Source organism: Dreissena polymorpha, chromosome 10, assembly GCF_020536995.1.
Source record: "Dreissena polymorpha isolate Duluth1 chromosome 10, UMN_Dpol_1.0, whole genome shotgun sequence".
NCBI classification, from domain to species: Eukaryota; Metazoa; Mollusca; class Bivalvia; order Myida; family Dreissenidae; genus Dreissena; species Dreissena polymorpha.
This window is the reverse complement of record NC_068364.1, coordinates 82,227,306-82,243,111: the sequence shown is the minus strand read 5'-3', so window position 1 is coordinate 82,243,111 and position 15,806 is coordinate 82,227,306. Positions and strand designations below refer to the sequence as shown.

The 15,806-nt window shown below is 35.5% G+C and overlaps 1 non-coding gene across 1 annotated transcript; it reads left to right on the top strand.

The window, feature by feature from the left end:
• Positions 1 to 10: 10 nt before the first annotated feature.
• Positions 11 to 96, top strand: Trnak-uuu (transfer RNA lysine (anticodon UUU)). Its single transcript is given in 2 exon segments — positions 11 to 47; positions 61 to 96. It is a non-coding gene; the product is annotated as a tRNA-Lys (tRNA).
• The last annotated feature ends 15,710 nt before the right edge of the window (positions 97 to 15,806 follow it).

The following is a 15,806-nucleotide window of genomic DNA, read 5'->3' as shown; positions in this document are numbered from 1 at the left end:
CATGGTATAAGCCCGGCTAGCTAAGTCGGTAGAGCATCAGACTTTTAAGTCAACTTAGACAACTGAGGGTCGGGGGTTCGAGTCCCCCGTTGGGCGTTTACTTTTGTACATACGTTTAATTTACCTTATGCACATTTAATGTCAATATATTTTCATTGAATTAGACCATTAACTATGGAACGCCTTCACTGTCTTATAATAACAAAACTTGTGATATTACGTCAATCTGACTGTGCATGAATGCCTGTAACCATTATATATATGCATAATCACAATATATAAATACATAATTTGAATATAAACAGATAAAGCATTAATATATTAAGATATAAATTTCTTATATGTAGATAAAATGTCAAGATATACAGATACGAATGCGAATAAAAATTGTCTCCCCAAGGAAGAAAGTCTAGAACCAGAAATTGTCGTCCCTGTACCCCCAACAAACTAGTCATCTTGGTCCAACCACTCAAACTCAGCCCCTTTTCTACTACATTTAACTAAATGACCTTTCAAAATTAGTCTGACCCTTGCAACACCATTTAAACACCTGACACTATCCAAAAGCACAGCAGAGAGAGCCCATGTGAACATACACTAAGACACAAGGCAGTAGAGTAATATCTGTACTAATCTATTTTTATGTACTAACCAGTACTCCGCGAGGGACGTTAAACGGGGGTGCAGTGTATCGGTGCTGTACACCAGGGGTTCTGGAATCGGGGCGCCTTCTGTATCCCGCTCGAACCCCCACTAACACCTCTCTTGGGGCGGAGGGCACAAAAACCACACACAACTATAAGGAATAAACATTAATGCCAATACGGATAATGCTTATCTAGGGATAATAGGAATACTGCAAAAATCATTACAATAAAAGGCAAACCACTAAATATCAAATATTGTCACATCTATATATATTAAAAGCATCTAGGCATATTAAGGTCTCATTGGTCATCGTGCTCTGATGTATAATCTGACCTAAATTTCTCCCCTGAAGGGTCACAGGGGCAGGTCGATACATCTGTAGTCGCGAAGACACTGGACGACCTGTAAATAAATCTCAAATACACACACATACAGATACGAATGTATTATTAACAGATAATCTTCAATTATATAAAGGCATTACTTCTTTATATGAAGGCAAAATATTTGTATATGAATGCCTGTAACCATTATATATATGCATACTCACAATATATAAATACATAATTTGAATTTATACAGACAAAGCATGTTTTCATTATATATAGGCATAACTTGTTTATATAAAGGCAAAAGACCTTCATATAAACATAAATCGTAATTATATAAACACATATCGTCTTCATATGCAGATAAAATTTGAAAAATACGTTAACAATCTTAAACTGGTTATCTTCTAACGATTTACCAATCTCAATAAAATCTTTTTTATCCCACTTTTCCAGCAATTTCGGTTGATTATAGCCCCGTTGATTAAATTTCTGCTATAATACACGGCACGAAATGACGTCATATGTTTGACAAAATGACGTCATCTATCAAGCAAAAATAACAAGTTAAACTTATTTTGTTTAAATAAAAAGGTTTACTGAATAAAAAGTGAGATAAATAGAAAAATAGGTAAGTGTTGATTATAGATCAGGTTTATCATACTCGGCACGAAAACGAAAAAGCACTCGCCAAGGCTCGTGCTTTTTGTTTCTAAGCCTCGCATGATAAACCTGATCTATAATCAACACTAACCTATTATTCTCTATTTTTTACTGATAAAGTTTTGTTACAGTGAATGTAAATCAATTAAATGTAAAACACTCCTAACGGCGTCATCTGCCATGTTGTAGACTACCGCGAGATTTTCCGGTGCGTGCAAAAATATTTGGCTTGTAAATTTCACTCTTCAGTAGTATTTTAACTATGAAAGCACTTATATAATGATATGAAATTGTATCTTTATATATTAATGCTTTATCTGTATATATTCAAATTATGTATTTATATATTGTGATAATGCATATATATAATGGTAACAGGCATTCATATAAAGATCAACCATATATATTGATATAACTCTGTATAATAATTCAAATTAAAATCATATAAATCATAATTATGTACTTTGTTACATGTAATTGAAATAAAATTGTGATAAAATAATCATAAGACACTTATAAAAAAAAATATTTTTTTTTCTTTAATTGGGATTTTTTTCCAAATTTTGGGAAAAAAGTATACCTTTTGCCATTGGGAACATAGCCGTTATTCGGCTATAAAATCGAGCCAAAAAAAACCCTGGCCTCATAAAAGCTGGTTGACTGCCTTTAGCCTCATATATGCTGTTTGCCTGTTTTTAGCCTCATATATGCTGTTTTACTGTCTTAAGCCTCATACATGCTGTTTTACTGTCTTTAGCCTCATATATGCTTTATTACTGTCTTTAGCCTAATATATGCTGCCTGTCTGTCTTTAGCCTAATATACTCTGTTTGAATATCTTTAGCCTCATATATGCTGTTTTACTGTCTTTAGCCTCATATATGCTGTTTTACTGTCTTTAGCCTCATATATGCTGTTTTACTGTCTTTAGCCTCATATATGCTGTTTTACTGTCTTTAGCCTCATATATGCTTTATTACTGTCTTAAGCCTCATATTATACTGTTTTATTGTCTTAAGCTTCATATTTTCTGTTTCACTGTCTTTAGCCTCGTATATGCTGTTGTACTGTCTTTAACCTCATATATGCTGTTTTACTGTCTTCAGCCTCATATGTGCTGTTTTACTGTCTTTAGCCTCATATATGTTGCTTGACTGTCTTTAACCTTATATATGCTGTTAAACTGTTTTTAGCCTCATATATGATGATTTACTGTCTAAGCCTCATATATGGTGTTTGACCGTTTTTTAGCCTCATATATGCTGTTTGACTGTCTTTAGCCTTATATATGCTGTTTGACTGTCGTTAGCCTCATATATGCTGTGTGACTGTCTTTAGCCTCATATATGCTGTTTGAATGTCTTTAGCCTCATATATGCTGTTTGTCTGTCTTTAGCCTCATATACTCTGTTTGACTGTCTTGAGCCTCATAAATGCTGTTTGACTATCTTAAGCCTCATACATGCTGTTTGACTGTCTTTAGCCTCATTTATGCTGTTTGACTGTCTTTAGCCTCATATATGCTGTTTGACTGTCTTAAGCCTAATATATGCTGTTTGACTGTCTTTAGCCTCATATATGCTGGTTGACTGTCCTTAGCCTCATATACTCTGTTTGACTGTCTTTAGCCCTATATATGATGTTTGACTGTCTTTAGCCTCATATATGCTGTTTGACTGTCTTAAGCCTCATATATGCTGTTTGACTGTCTAAAGCCTCATATTTGCTGTTTGACTGCCTTCAGCCTCATATATGCTGTTTGAGTGTCTTTAGCCTGATATATACTGTTTGACTGTCTTAAGCCTCATATATGCTGTTTGACTGTCTTTAGCCTGATATATGCTGTTTGACTGTCTTAAGCCTCATATATGCTGTTTGACTGTCTTTAGCCTCATATATGTTGTTTGACTGTCTTTAGCCTCATATATGCTGGTTGACTGTATTAAGCCTCATTTACTCTGTTTGACTGTCTTTAGCCTCATATATGCTGTTTGACTGTCTTTAGCCTCATATACTCTGTGTGAATGTCTTTAGCCTCATATATGCTGTTTGACTGTCTTTAGCCTCATATACTCTGTTTGACTGTCTTTAGCCTCATATACTCTGTTTGACTGTCTTTAGCCTCAAATACTCTGTATGACTGTCTTAAGCCTCATATATGTTGTTTGACTATCTTAAGCCTCATATATGCTGTTTGACTGTCTTTAGCCTCATATATGCTGGTTGACTATCTTAAGCCTCATATATTCTGTTTGACTGTCTTGAGCCTCATATACTCTGTTTGACTGTCTTTAGCCTCATATACTCTGTTTGACTGTCTTTAGCCTCATATACTGTTTTGACTGTCTTTAGCATTATATATTCTGTTTAACTGTCTTTTTGCAGCTTTTGAAAGAAAGTGCCCCAGCGTGTCTATCAGTGGCACACTTCCCTGAGCTCAAAGATACCAAGGGTAATGAACAATTCTCAGTTTTATTATAATTTGACATGTGACCTACTATTCTTTTGTTGATCCATTTTAGGATGAATGAAGGACATTTGCCCCTTCGGACATTTGCCCTTCATGAAATCAGGACTAAACAAACATTTTCCCCTTCTCCCAAATTCTCAGGGTGGACATTTGCCCCTTACTCAAATTCTCAAGGTGGACATTTGCCCCTTCACTCAAATTCTCAAGGTGGACATTTGTCCCTTCGGACATTTGCCCCTCTATTTCTATAGTGCCTATGATTGTGAATTCAATGGTGTTTTGAACAGAGTTCATTCATGATATGCTTATAGCTTATACATAACTAACTGATGAGAATTGTTATGCCCCCCTTTGAAGAAGAGGGAGTATATTGCTTTGCACATGTCGGTTGGTTGGTCGATCTGTCGGTCGGTCGGTCAGTCCGTCCACCAGGTGGTTTCCGGATGATAACTCAAGAACGCTTTGGCCTAGGATCATGAAACTTCATAGGAACATTGATCATGAATCGCAGATGACCCCTATTTATTTTGAGGTCACTAGATCAAAGGTCACAGGTCAAGGTTACTGGAAATAGGAAAATGGTTTCCGGATGATAACTCAAGAACGCTTACGCCTGGGATCATGAAATTTCATAGGGACATTGGTCATGACCGGCAGATGACCCCTTTTGATATTCAGGACACTAGGTCAAAGGTCAAGGTCGCAGTAACCTTAAGCAGTAAAATGGTTGACTGGAAATAGGAAAATGATTTCCGGATGATAACTCAAGAACGCTTATTCTTGATCCTGGGATCATGAAACTTCATAGGGACATTGGTCATGACTGGTAAATGACCCCTATTGATTTTGAGGTCACTAGGTCAAAGGTCACAGGTCAAGGTTGCAGTGAATGGAAATAGGAAAATGGTTTCCGGATGATAACTCAAGAACGCTTAGGCCTGGGATCACGAAACTTCATAGGGACATTGCTCATGACCGGCAGATGTCCCCTTTTGATGTTCAGGTCACAAGGTCGAAATTCATTCTCGGCAATAAGTACTTTATCATCCGCATAAAGAAGAATTGGTACATTTTCGCCATCAATATCCACTCCTTTGCCAGCAGCCTTCAGTTTCAAAGCAAAATCATTTATGTATAGATTGAATAGTAATGGCGACAACGAACAACCCTGCTTTAAGCCAGTTTTAACAGTAAACCAATCAGTGTTAAAACCATTCAATTTAACAGAATATATAACATTTTGATAAAAAGATTTTACAGCGTTTATGAATTTACTATGGAAACCAAGTTTTGACAATTTTACAAATAGTAAGTCTCTATTAATGGAATCGAACGCCTTACTGAAATCTTTAAAAGCACAGTATGTTGATAAACGGCGTTTTTTTTCGAATATCAATTATACTTGTAAGCGACTGAATGTGGTCAAGTGTACTACGACCACTTCGAAAACCATTTTGCCCTTCGTATAAAATACCTCTATTTGTACAAAAAGAGTTTAATCGTTCGTTAACTAATGAACAATAGATCTTATACACAGCCGGTGTTATAGCTATACCACGGTTTGACATTGGGTCAATAGGGTTACTAGTTGTTGAAGATTTAGCTATTGGTTTGATAAAAGTTTTGTTCCATATGTTTGGCAAAGTACCAGTTTGAAAACATTTATTATACAGTTTATGTAAAAAGGAAATAACATAATTATTTTTCAAAACTTCACCAGGTAGTTCATCCACACCAATGGCTCTATTACGCTTTATGTCAAAAACTGCCATCCTTACATCATCTATTGTAAAATATTGAATAAAAATACTATTATCATTATCAGGTTCTATTGACAAGTTAACATCAACATTTTCAGTGTCAAAAGACATAGTATTATCAGAATTATATAAATTACTAAAATCAGTTTTCCATTTCTCGAAAACAATATTTTTATCTCGAGTTAAAACACCATTACTATCAATTACTTCTAAAGGTACATCGTTATTTCTGTTATCTCTTATTCCTGTTCTACCCATGCTTTTCCAAAAATCTTTAGAATTAGTTTCAGCAAGTGACAGTAACTCTTTCTGTACATTTAACCAGTGAGCTCTCTTATTTGTCTGAACATTACTGTCAAAGAGTTTGCGCTTATTAACAAAAGTTTGTTTTAAATGACATTTAATAGCATGTGATTTACATTTGCGCCAGGCTTTTTCGGCAGTACACATACCATTCCACATTTCTTGTAATGTAATATTCCACCAAGGTTAACGTACCTTTCGACGTTTATTACTATAGCCATAAATAAGAACTACATCTTTACAAGGTAGTTTACAATCCATTTGATTTTTAACAACAGAACAAAATTCAGAATATAAATCGTCAAGATCTTGTTGATTTGTATGTTGAGAGTCAATTCTTTCTACAGCATTAATTATATCATTCAGTAAAATATTCTCACCAAAATCATTTGGTACAGCACTTACATCATATTTTTTGACATGTTTTACACAATTTTCATATAAATCACGACAATTGTTGTTGCTATGTATAGAATTTTTATTTTTATTTTCTGAGTAAAAACTATTCATACTAAAATCACAGGATATTAAAGAATGATCAGGTATAAGTCGAGATTCAATACCATTTTTTGCTACATCTAAGTTTTTAATTTCTGTCGGCCTGGTAACATTAACATTTTGGTATAATTTTACAGACTCGTACGGAACAATAATGTAGTCAACGACTGACTTACCTCTTGTTGAAACAAAAGTAAAATCATTTGCCACATGGTTTCTACAATATATAACACAACAATTACTATTAGTTAAAAATTTAATAAAAAAATCACCATAAGAATTCTTATTATAATCAACCACATGTCTATATTCAACATCATCTATTCCTTCTATAAAATCTGGCATATCAGAAATACGACTATTAAAGTCGCCACAAATTACAAATTTGCCACAGTTCTGGTATTCATAAATATTTGTTAGAAGATGATAAAAAAATTCTTGTGGATTAACATAACGACTAGATCCATAAGGAGGCAAATAAGCCGAACAAATATTTAAGATATTGTTTGAGACTTTGTCTTTTAGAGAGAGCCATAAAATGCCTTCAAAAGAACTGTCCAAGATCGTTACATTAAATTGAGATAATAATTCTTTTTTAATACAAATACCAACTCCACCGGAGCCATTTTTCGCATTAACATGAAGTAATTTTCTACAGTTGCCATAAAACACATAGTTCTCTAAATTTAAATGATTATTCAACAAATGAGATTCAGCTTTACACACAATATCTAATTTTATACTTTCACTACATTGTTTACGAAATAAAAAAATGTCAGATATCATCATCAGACCATCCCATGACATTCCAAAACCCTTACTCATACTAATACTGTTGATAAGAGAAGTCACTGTTGCGGCGGTCCAAACCGTGTCTGTCATTACGCCTATCCTGATAGTCTCTTGGATCACGTCTGTCATAGTCTCTCCTGAAGCCATCTTTAGATTCCCGATTCTCACAGTTTTCACGATGATCTCTGTAGCGATGGTCATAATTGTTGCTGTCTTGAAGATTGTTATATCTGTCATTGTTGAAGCGTGAGCTATGATTCATGTCATAGCCCGATCTACCATTAGCTTGATGACTATAATTTTGAATAAAGGATCGATTATTGCGTGTGCTTCTGGGATTATCATGCCCACGATTACTAGTAAAATGTGAACCATTCAACCTAGGAATAGGATTTTGCACACCCCTATTTCTTCCGGGATTATTATGCCCGGGTTTCACTCTTCTCGAATCACCATCTGCGGATCTCCCATGACCAGAAGTGTTTGAAGATCGGTTGTTGTTTCCATCCTCAATCACGGTGCGAGTTCCCCGAAGTTTCAGGTCAGACAATCCCAAGTGAGAAATTAACAGTTTGAATTTGTTGTTGACATTTCGTGTTTCCGATGACTGATAAATGGAGATAAAGACATTCTCATATTTTAGATTGTCACCGAGCATAGATTTGTTCTTAAGAACTGAGTCTCTGTCTTCGTTGGTGTGGAATGTCACAATAATGACCCCTGGCTTGCTATCCTTACTAGTTTACTCTCTGCTTTTCTGAAATCTACATGCCGTAGTTTTAATCCATCCACTAGAAGGTCGTTGACAATTTGATTCACGTTCTCATTAGTAGTTTGAGCATGATTCATAATACAAACATTCAAGTCCCTACATATCTGTGGTTTTGAGTTGATATCATGGACTTGTGACTGAAGACATGCGATGTAAGAGCTTAATTCGTCCTTTAATGTATGTACTTCTTTCTCCATATCCTGTTTGTTCTTTAATTGTTCATTTTTGAATCTAGTATCAATCACATTATGAATCTTATGTGTCAATTTTTTTTCCATCTCCTCAGTTACCTTTTCCAGCTTACTGTTTACATCAGCAGTGACTTTTTCCAATTTATCATTCACATCACGGACGTCCTTGCGTAATTTATTCATAAATGTTGACAATTTGTTCATTTCATCAGCTAATTTATTCAACACTGATACAAGCCCTACACTATCACCATTACCTTCATCTATCAATTCACTGTTCATAATTGGGGCAGGAACTTGATTGGAATTGGAATTACCCTGGGAATTGGAACTGTCATTATCTTTTCGCTTGTTATTTGCCCTTTTCGAACATGTTTTTGATTCAGGCAACTGCTAAGAAGACACTGTTTTAGACTTTGTCATTTTCAATTTGCTAGGTGGTTTGGTAGGGCTAATGTTTAACGTACGTTTTGCTTGTTGGGCTTTTCTTCCCTTTCGTGGTTTGCTTTCTACAACTTTTTTCAGTAATGTTTCTGACCAAAGACTATCAATATTCTCAATATTAAGCTCTGTGTCACTTATGTCAGATAGTTCAGTTGATAGATCACATTTGGCTTTTTAAACATGACTTTCAGGAGATTTTGATAATTTTCGTTTCCTTTTTACATGATTGGCTAGTGGTGTAGATGGCATATTTACAATCAACTCTTCTTGCAACAACTCACTAGCAAAACGATTTCCAGCATGTACCGTCTTAGATGCTATTTCCACAGGGACCTGGGGAGTAGAACCACTCGTAATGTCTGAAGGCCCGTCAGCGGGAGTTACATCCCCGGCACGAGCAGCCTTTGGATCCTGGACTATAGTATCGGATGTTTCAAATGGCCCGCCAGCAGGAGTTACATCCCCGTCACGAGCAGCCTCTGAATCATAAATGTTTGTAACACCCGATAAAATGACTCGTTGAATGCCGGTAAGAATGTGGAAGAAAATTATTTCTTCTATAATGTCCTCTAAACTGCAGAAACACAACCAAAACTTTCATAAAATGTTCACAAAATCACTTCCGCGTCTGTATCAATTAGACGCTTGATTGTCCAATCTAATTTCCGTCCACTGATCGGGCGGATGAATCACCTTGTAGGAGCAAATACTTACACCGCCTCAAAATAAGGTCAAAAAACTCTTTTCTCGCTTATTCTTCAGATATTCAATCACTGCCCTTGATTAAATCACAATCCAGTCCAACTTTCTGCTAAATATCTACCCAATCCTTGTGATATTTCCTGAGAAATTTATTAAACTATCAACTCTGCCACAACGTGTGTCTACGTGTTAGGGTCTACGTGTTAGGTAGTCAATAAAGCACAATATACAATGTATTATTCTGACAACCAGATCACTAAAAGAACTGCTGCCCACCTGGATCATATTTATTACCACCTCTGTCATTATCTCTTCCATGCGTCTCTTTATCGCCTGTATGATGAAATCCGAGCGCCACTCCCTGTTTTCATTTTTACATTGCCAGTCTCTGTTGAAGAACTCCAGCTGCAGCATCTCCAGCTCCATCATTTTCTTGCTTAACCACAACAACGGCTCAGGGGACGCGATAATGGCCTTACGTACTTTCTCCAATCTAAGTATTACTCTAGGTCCTTCCTCCATCATGACCGTGATATCTGCTACCCATTTACTCTGCAGCGCATCCGTCAAACCACAGGCTGCCATTAAATTTCTCTCCGGAATCATGTAATACCGGAGTTGTTTTTTCTCAATAGCAGTCCTAAGCTCTCTCAGTCCGTCATGCAGCCAGTAAAATAAGCTGCGTGCATGAAACTTTGTCTGTGGGTTGTTTTCTGCTTGCCATAATATAATGTTTTTCAACACGAACGATGTAATTTCTTTATTATCTGGTTTTATTATTTCTTTAAGAATCATTTTAAGCAGAACATACACTTTCGCTTGTGTGTCATTTAGGTCATTTACAAGTTCTGCCTCGCCGGTGTTAAAACAAATCCGCCATTCCATGTGATAGTTTTCACTTCCCTTACATCCTACCGGTGTTACATAGGCTCCTAATGATACGACTTTCTGAACTATGCGTTGTGGCGGCCAATGACGGGGTCTGGCTGCCCATTTTTGTAGAATGCTGGGGCAGTGACAGCGTAATCCGACTACGAAGTCATGTTCAAACATCCCTCCATAGGTGGACGGTGTTGACGGCCCCGCACGTTCATGTCGCGCCTCTCCGGGTAATGGTGGCAAATATGTTGACCATCCATCTACCCATAAACAACTACTTAACAGAATGTCTCCATATCCATTATCACATAGAGCATTGCGAATTGGCTGCAAACAGTTTTGTCTTTGTCTCTCTTGTAACAGCATGCAGTGTCCTGGATATACACGTGTGTCCATCCTAAACAGATCTATGCCATCTGGTATAGTGTTGAGATTGATGTCAGCTTCCACACAGAGAACACCGTTCACGAAACATAAAAAATCAAAATCACTTTCTCCAATGCAGGACAATCCCTCTTTCTTGCTTTCAGCTGAGATCTGAGTTAGATTACCAACTGGCTTTACATTGGAAAGCCTATCATACTCCTTGTACTTCTCAACGCGCCAACGTCTGATCTCCTCGCCGTATCCCAGCCGTGTCATTATAGTACACATCTCCAAAGACAGACCTTCGACGTGAATCTTAAAACAAAATACCACGATGTTTAAGTCAGTTGAGATGAGACATTTTATTTTATTTGAACTAAAATAACCTTTTGATACACGATTAAAGTGTGTGTTGAATAATTGAATAATACCTTTAATATAGCGAGTACAAATACATGCATCATGGTTGTATTATTGTATATAACTCTGTGTAGAGAAATACATATATTCACATTAAGTCAAATAAGTAGTGCCGATACACACAGTTATATATTTCCGTTAATTAAATGTAAACGTCCAAGTTATTTAAATAAAAATATAAGTGATATAAATATAAAAATATAATTAATATAAATATAAAATTATACAGATATGTATAGCTCTTTCACCGAGTCATATTGGATCTGTGATGATAACACAATTGCTTTGACGTTATTTTGCATTATTATGAACGCAATTGATATATTTGTTTATGTCATTAACTTTATTAAAAAGATCGCGTGTAATCACATTGTTATGAGGTAGGTCGACTGTCGACAAAAACGAAGTTCTTGATTAATTTCGTTAAAAAAACGACTGAAATCTTATTATACTCGAAGAAGTATTTTTCTATACAAAATTATATATGTTATCAAGTGGTTCGTTTTCACTGTTGTGATTAACTTCTAAAGTCGCCAAAACAATCAGTCGTTCCAGCCCAGGCTATGATATGAAATTGTTAAAAGAAAATCGCGTTATTGGTGAAAAGTACTTCAAATTTAGAACATTATTCCGGGTGATTCTGGAAAGTATTTTCTACCATATAAAGCTAGTATCTTAGATACTATAATACTTTGAACATCAAACGACGAAAAGTGCATTCTCGAAGTGTCCATATTTGAATACTTTATTTATTCTCGCATATTAAATAAAATCCAGTCTGTACTCAAAACTTCAATATGAAAATTCTGATATGTTAAAGAAGTATAATTATTCCTCTTAATCTGACTTAAAACAAATATAAGGAATTTGTATAAATGTACTTCTGGAAGTTTTGCCACAGACCCGCTTTCAGCTTGCCGAAATAGCATTCTACGTATGAAAATCAAGTCTCTAACGCGGTTCAATGCATCTACATGTAATTTAAGACGTACACAATTTAAAGCTCATGGGATTTGAGGCGGTCTATTTAACTAACGTATTCAAATACATATTTGAAAAAGACTTTGACCATTGATAAAAGTCTATGGAAATTAAAAATGACAAATAGACATAACAACTTGAGATGTGATGGGATTAATGGATTCGAAGGTTTAAAGATAATTCAAAATAGGGTACTTAGAATCAAGCATCATAATGTACTTCACAGTGTGAAAACCGTTTCCGTATTCAACGGCTAGGAAAGCGGACTGCTATCGTAAATATCCGTAATGATCCGAGTACCGGTGGGGGGAAACGTTCTATACGTAGACGAGCACAAGACTGTACGCGTCATTTGAAGTATTCATGCGAGTCGTTTCACAACATGCGATGTGTTGTTTGGTGTCAATTATACCGATACTATTGTCCATAAGGTTTGATCGTGAGGAGGTAGTTACGACATCGAATATTACAATACTGTGGTGTTATATCGCAGATTGTGTGACATCGTATTGCACATGTTGTTCGGGCTCGTGTAATAAACAACATACAATCAAGTATTACGATACAACACACAAGGAGACCGCAGTCGTGCTATATTTCCTATATTGGCAACATTTCAACATTTGTATTCCATAAAGTTAACTTGGATGAACGGTAAAGTTGCAAAAGAGACCTTTATACAGACCATAAAAGCGCCTTTTTGATTGACCAAATGGCGGTGATTACGCGGCACTAACATGTTTCTTCTAAATCTTACCCTAGCCCTTAGGTCTACAGCTCTTGTATTTGATATAAATAGTCTTTGCTGACTTGCCTGAGAGTGACGACTGTACAGACTTCTGTGTATGAGATTGGTTTCTGACTCTGACCCTCTACGCCCGATACCTCCTTCAGCCATTTTCTGAAAGTAAATAGGGAGGGTGTAATGTCGAAGAAACGATAAAATATGTTATATAAAAGGGGTAATAATCGTTCATTTATTATCTTGAATAAATATCGCGGTTTTACCCGTGTGTAAGTTCGAGTACCTCACATAAAACGTCACTAAACTGTTCGAAACAACATTTAAAATTAGTGTGCCTCATACAATATCATAAAGCAGTCTTTTATACATAAATGTATCTTAATATTTAAAAACCTAAGAGTCTCCTATCCACCAGGTTCTTGTTAGGCCTATGTGCTTTTGGGAAACTGAAATGGAACGATGTTTCATTGAAAGGGCGTAGATTCAAGACAACATAATCTTGAAAGTATTAATGAACATGACGGTACACAGATAATAGTCTGAGTTAGACTTATTTTAAGACAAGCAGGTATTTCCCATTGTAATATGATTCGATTTTGAAAACCACAGATTTTAACTTGCATACACATGTTTATATACAACAATCAATCACTCGATAAAGCTTTATAAAGAACATGAAGTAACATGACAAAATTAACAATACAATCTTCAAACATTATGTTTCGTTCTCGTTCATTACACATTAATCACGGGCGCTAAGTATTTTTTAGATGCATTAATAAACGAGCCAATGCTACGTCCGAGGTGATGCTAAGGACCGGAAGTTATACAAAATCTACCGAGGGAGTCGGTTTTATATATGTTGTTTTCAACATATTACGCATTCGTTTAAAAATCGGACAACGCCAGTTTAGATTATTAAAGAAAGTCTCTTCTAAACAAAAATCAAGTCAAGACGGAAAGTGTCCCCCCCTAATTGGCCTGTGCGGACTGCACAGGCGAATCTGGCGCGACACTATTCGCACATGCATTAAGCCCGGTTTTCCCAGAACGCGGAACATATGATCAAGAGCTCATTTTGTGATCAATATATCTTCTGCTTGCTGTTTGAAGTTTTTCAACCGTTACCAATGTTTTTAAACCATCAAAGAGTCTTTGAGATATTGCTTCGGGTTGTGTTAAGAAGTAGAATGAATACTCAAAGAATAACATCATATCAAAGCAATCAGAAGCTTGTCCTTATGACTCTGATTGATTCCATTGGTGACATAAAATGTATGCTTGTAATATTGTAAACATGTTAACTCTAGGAATGTATGTTATAATGCTTAGTTTCAGAGTAAACAATTGTGGTGGTAACAATGTATTTAGTTGATTTTTGTTTTTAATGTGTATTCATGTTCGAACAGTCAACATGACATGATTGTGGTGTGGTATATACTCGTATGGCTTTCTGAATTCTAAAAAATACGTCTTTAAGTCAAGTTTTCGAGATTCTAAAATGACCATGTACTAATAATTTTCCATAATTGTTTGCCGAAGTATAGACAAATTAATAAACATTAACACTGTTATCATGAGTCTACTATTATATCGCAATTATTAAGTGAGAGTATTCTACTACTATTTATTGTTTCTGCATTGTTCATACACGCCTGTCACGTAATATCGGCATGTCTGCTTCCTGACACTGTACCGGTATTTCACATGAATAAATGTACATCGCGAAAGTAGTGATGTCATGAAACGAAGTAATCAAATATTCATTGCGCACGGTTTTCAAATATAGCAAAATTATAAAGAAATCAATGAGTAAACACTAATATAACTATTTGAAAGCTATTGGATTTGAATCTGATCAAATCGGCCCATATTAATTGTAAATGATTAAATATTAAATGATTATTGCATTTGATGAGTTTCGTATTCTTAGGAGTTCAATAAATGGCATTTGGGTCCAGTAGAAAGAAACTTGTAAGTTGCTTAGTTTAAATATGCACTCAGCTCAGTTTAAAGAATGTCGGTCATCTTACGAACTATATCAAATCACAGCTATACGAATATACACACATTCCTGTCAAACTCAGGGTTAAGTTGGGCCAGAAAGTCAAAAAAGCTTTTATGAACACCAAATTGAGCATAATGGTCAAACTCACAAAGTTGAGTCAAAATATTCATTAACGTATGTTCTAGGTCCATTACAGTATACTTAGTGAAGTAAGCTCCAATCGATATTAATCGATTGCAGTACAAAAAGTAATATATCCAGCGTAATGGTATTCTAATATATTCATAAGGGTCAGGTTAATGTGAGCGAGCTAAAAAATCAGATGTTTGTTCGAAAGATACTTTTTTCTACTATTATCTATTGTGTATTGTACAGTAAAAATAGGGCATTTGTGTCAGCCAAATTGTTTCCCTCTTGTACGGTAAACCAGTTATTTCTCAAGTTTATAATGACGTGCAATTATCGAAATTGCCAATTTCTTAATTCACCACTTTCCCTGGTCCAAACATTATTTACACACATGTTAAATGACACTTAATATGTACGCATATAACACGATGAATTCATCTTATGGATACAATGCAGGACATCAATTTGCGCATTCATAGTATGAAACATAGATTTCCCCAGCTTATAGTATTTTCATGTACATTAGAAAGTACTAATTGTCACATGAAACTTATAACTTGTGGAATTTATATACACATGTATTAATGCAAATTATAAGACATATATATTTGTTCTTCTCTCAGTGTACCAACGACATATAAACAAATGCAATGGTATGCGTCAACGCCACGACAACATAAACAAAACCGTTCGTTTCGAGGAATGT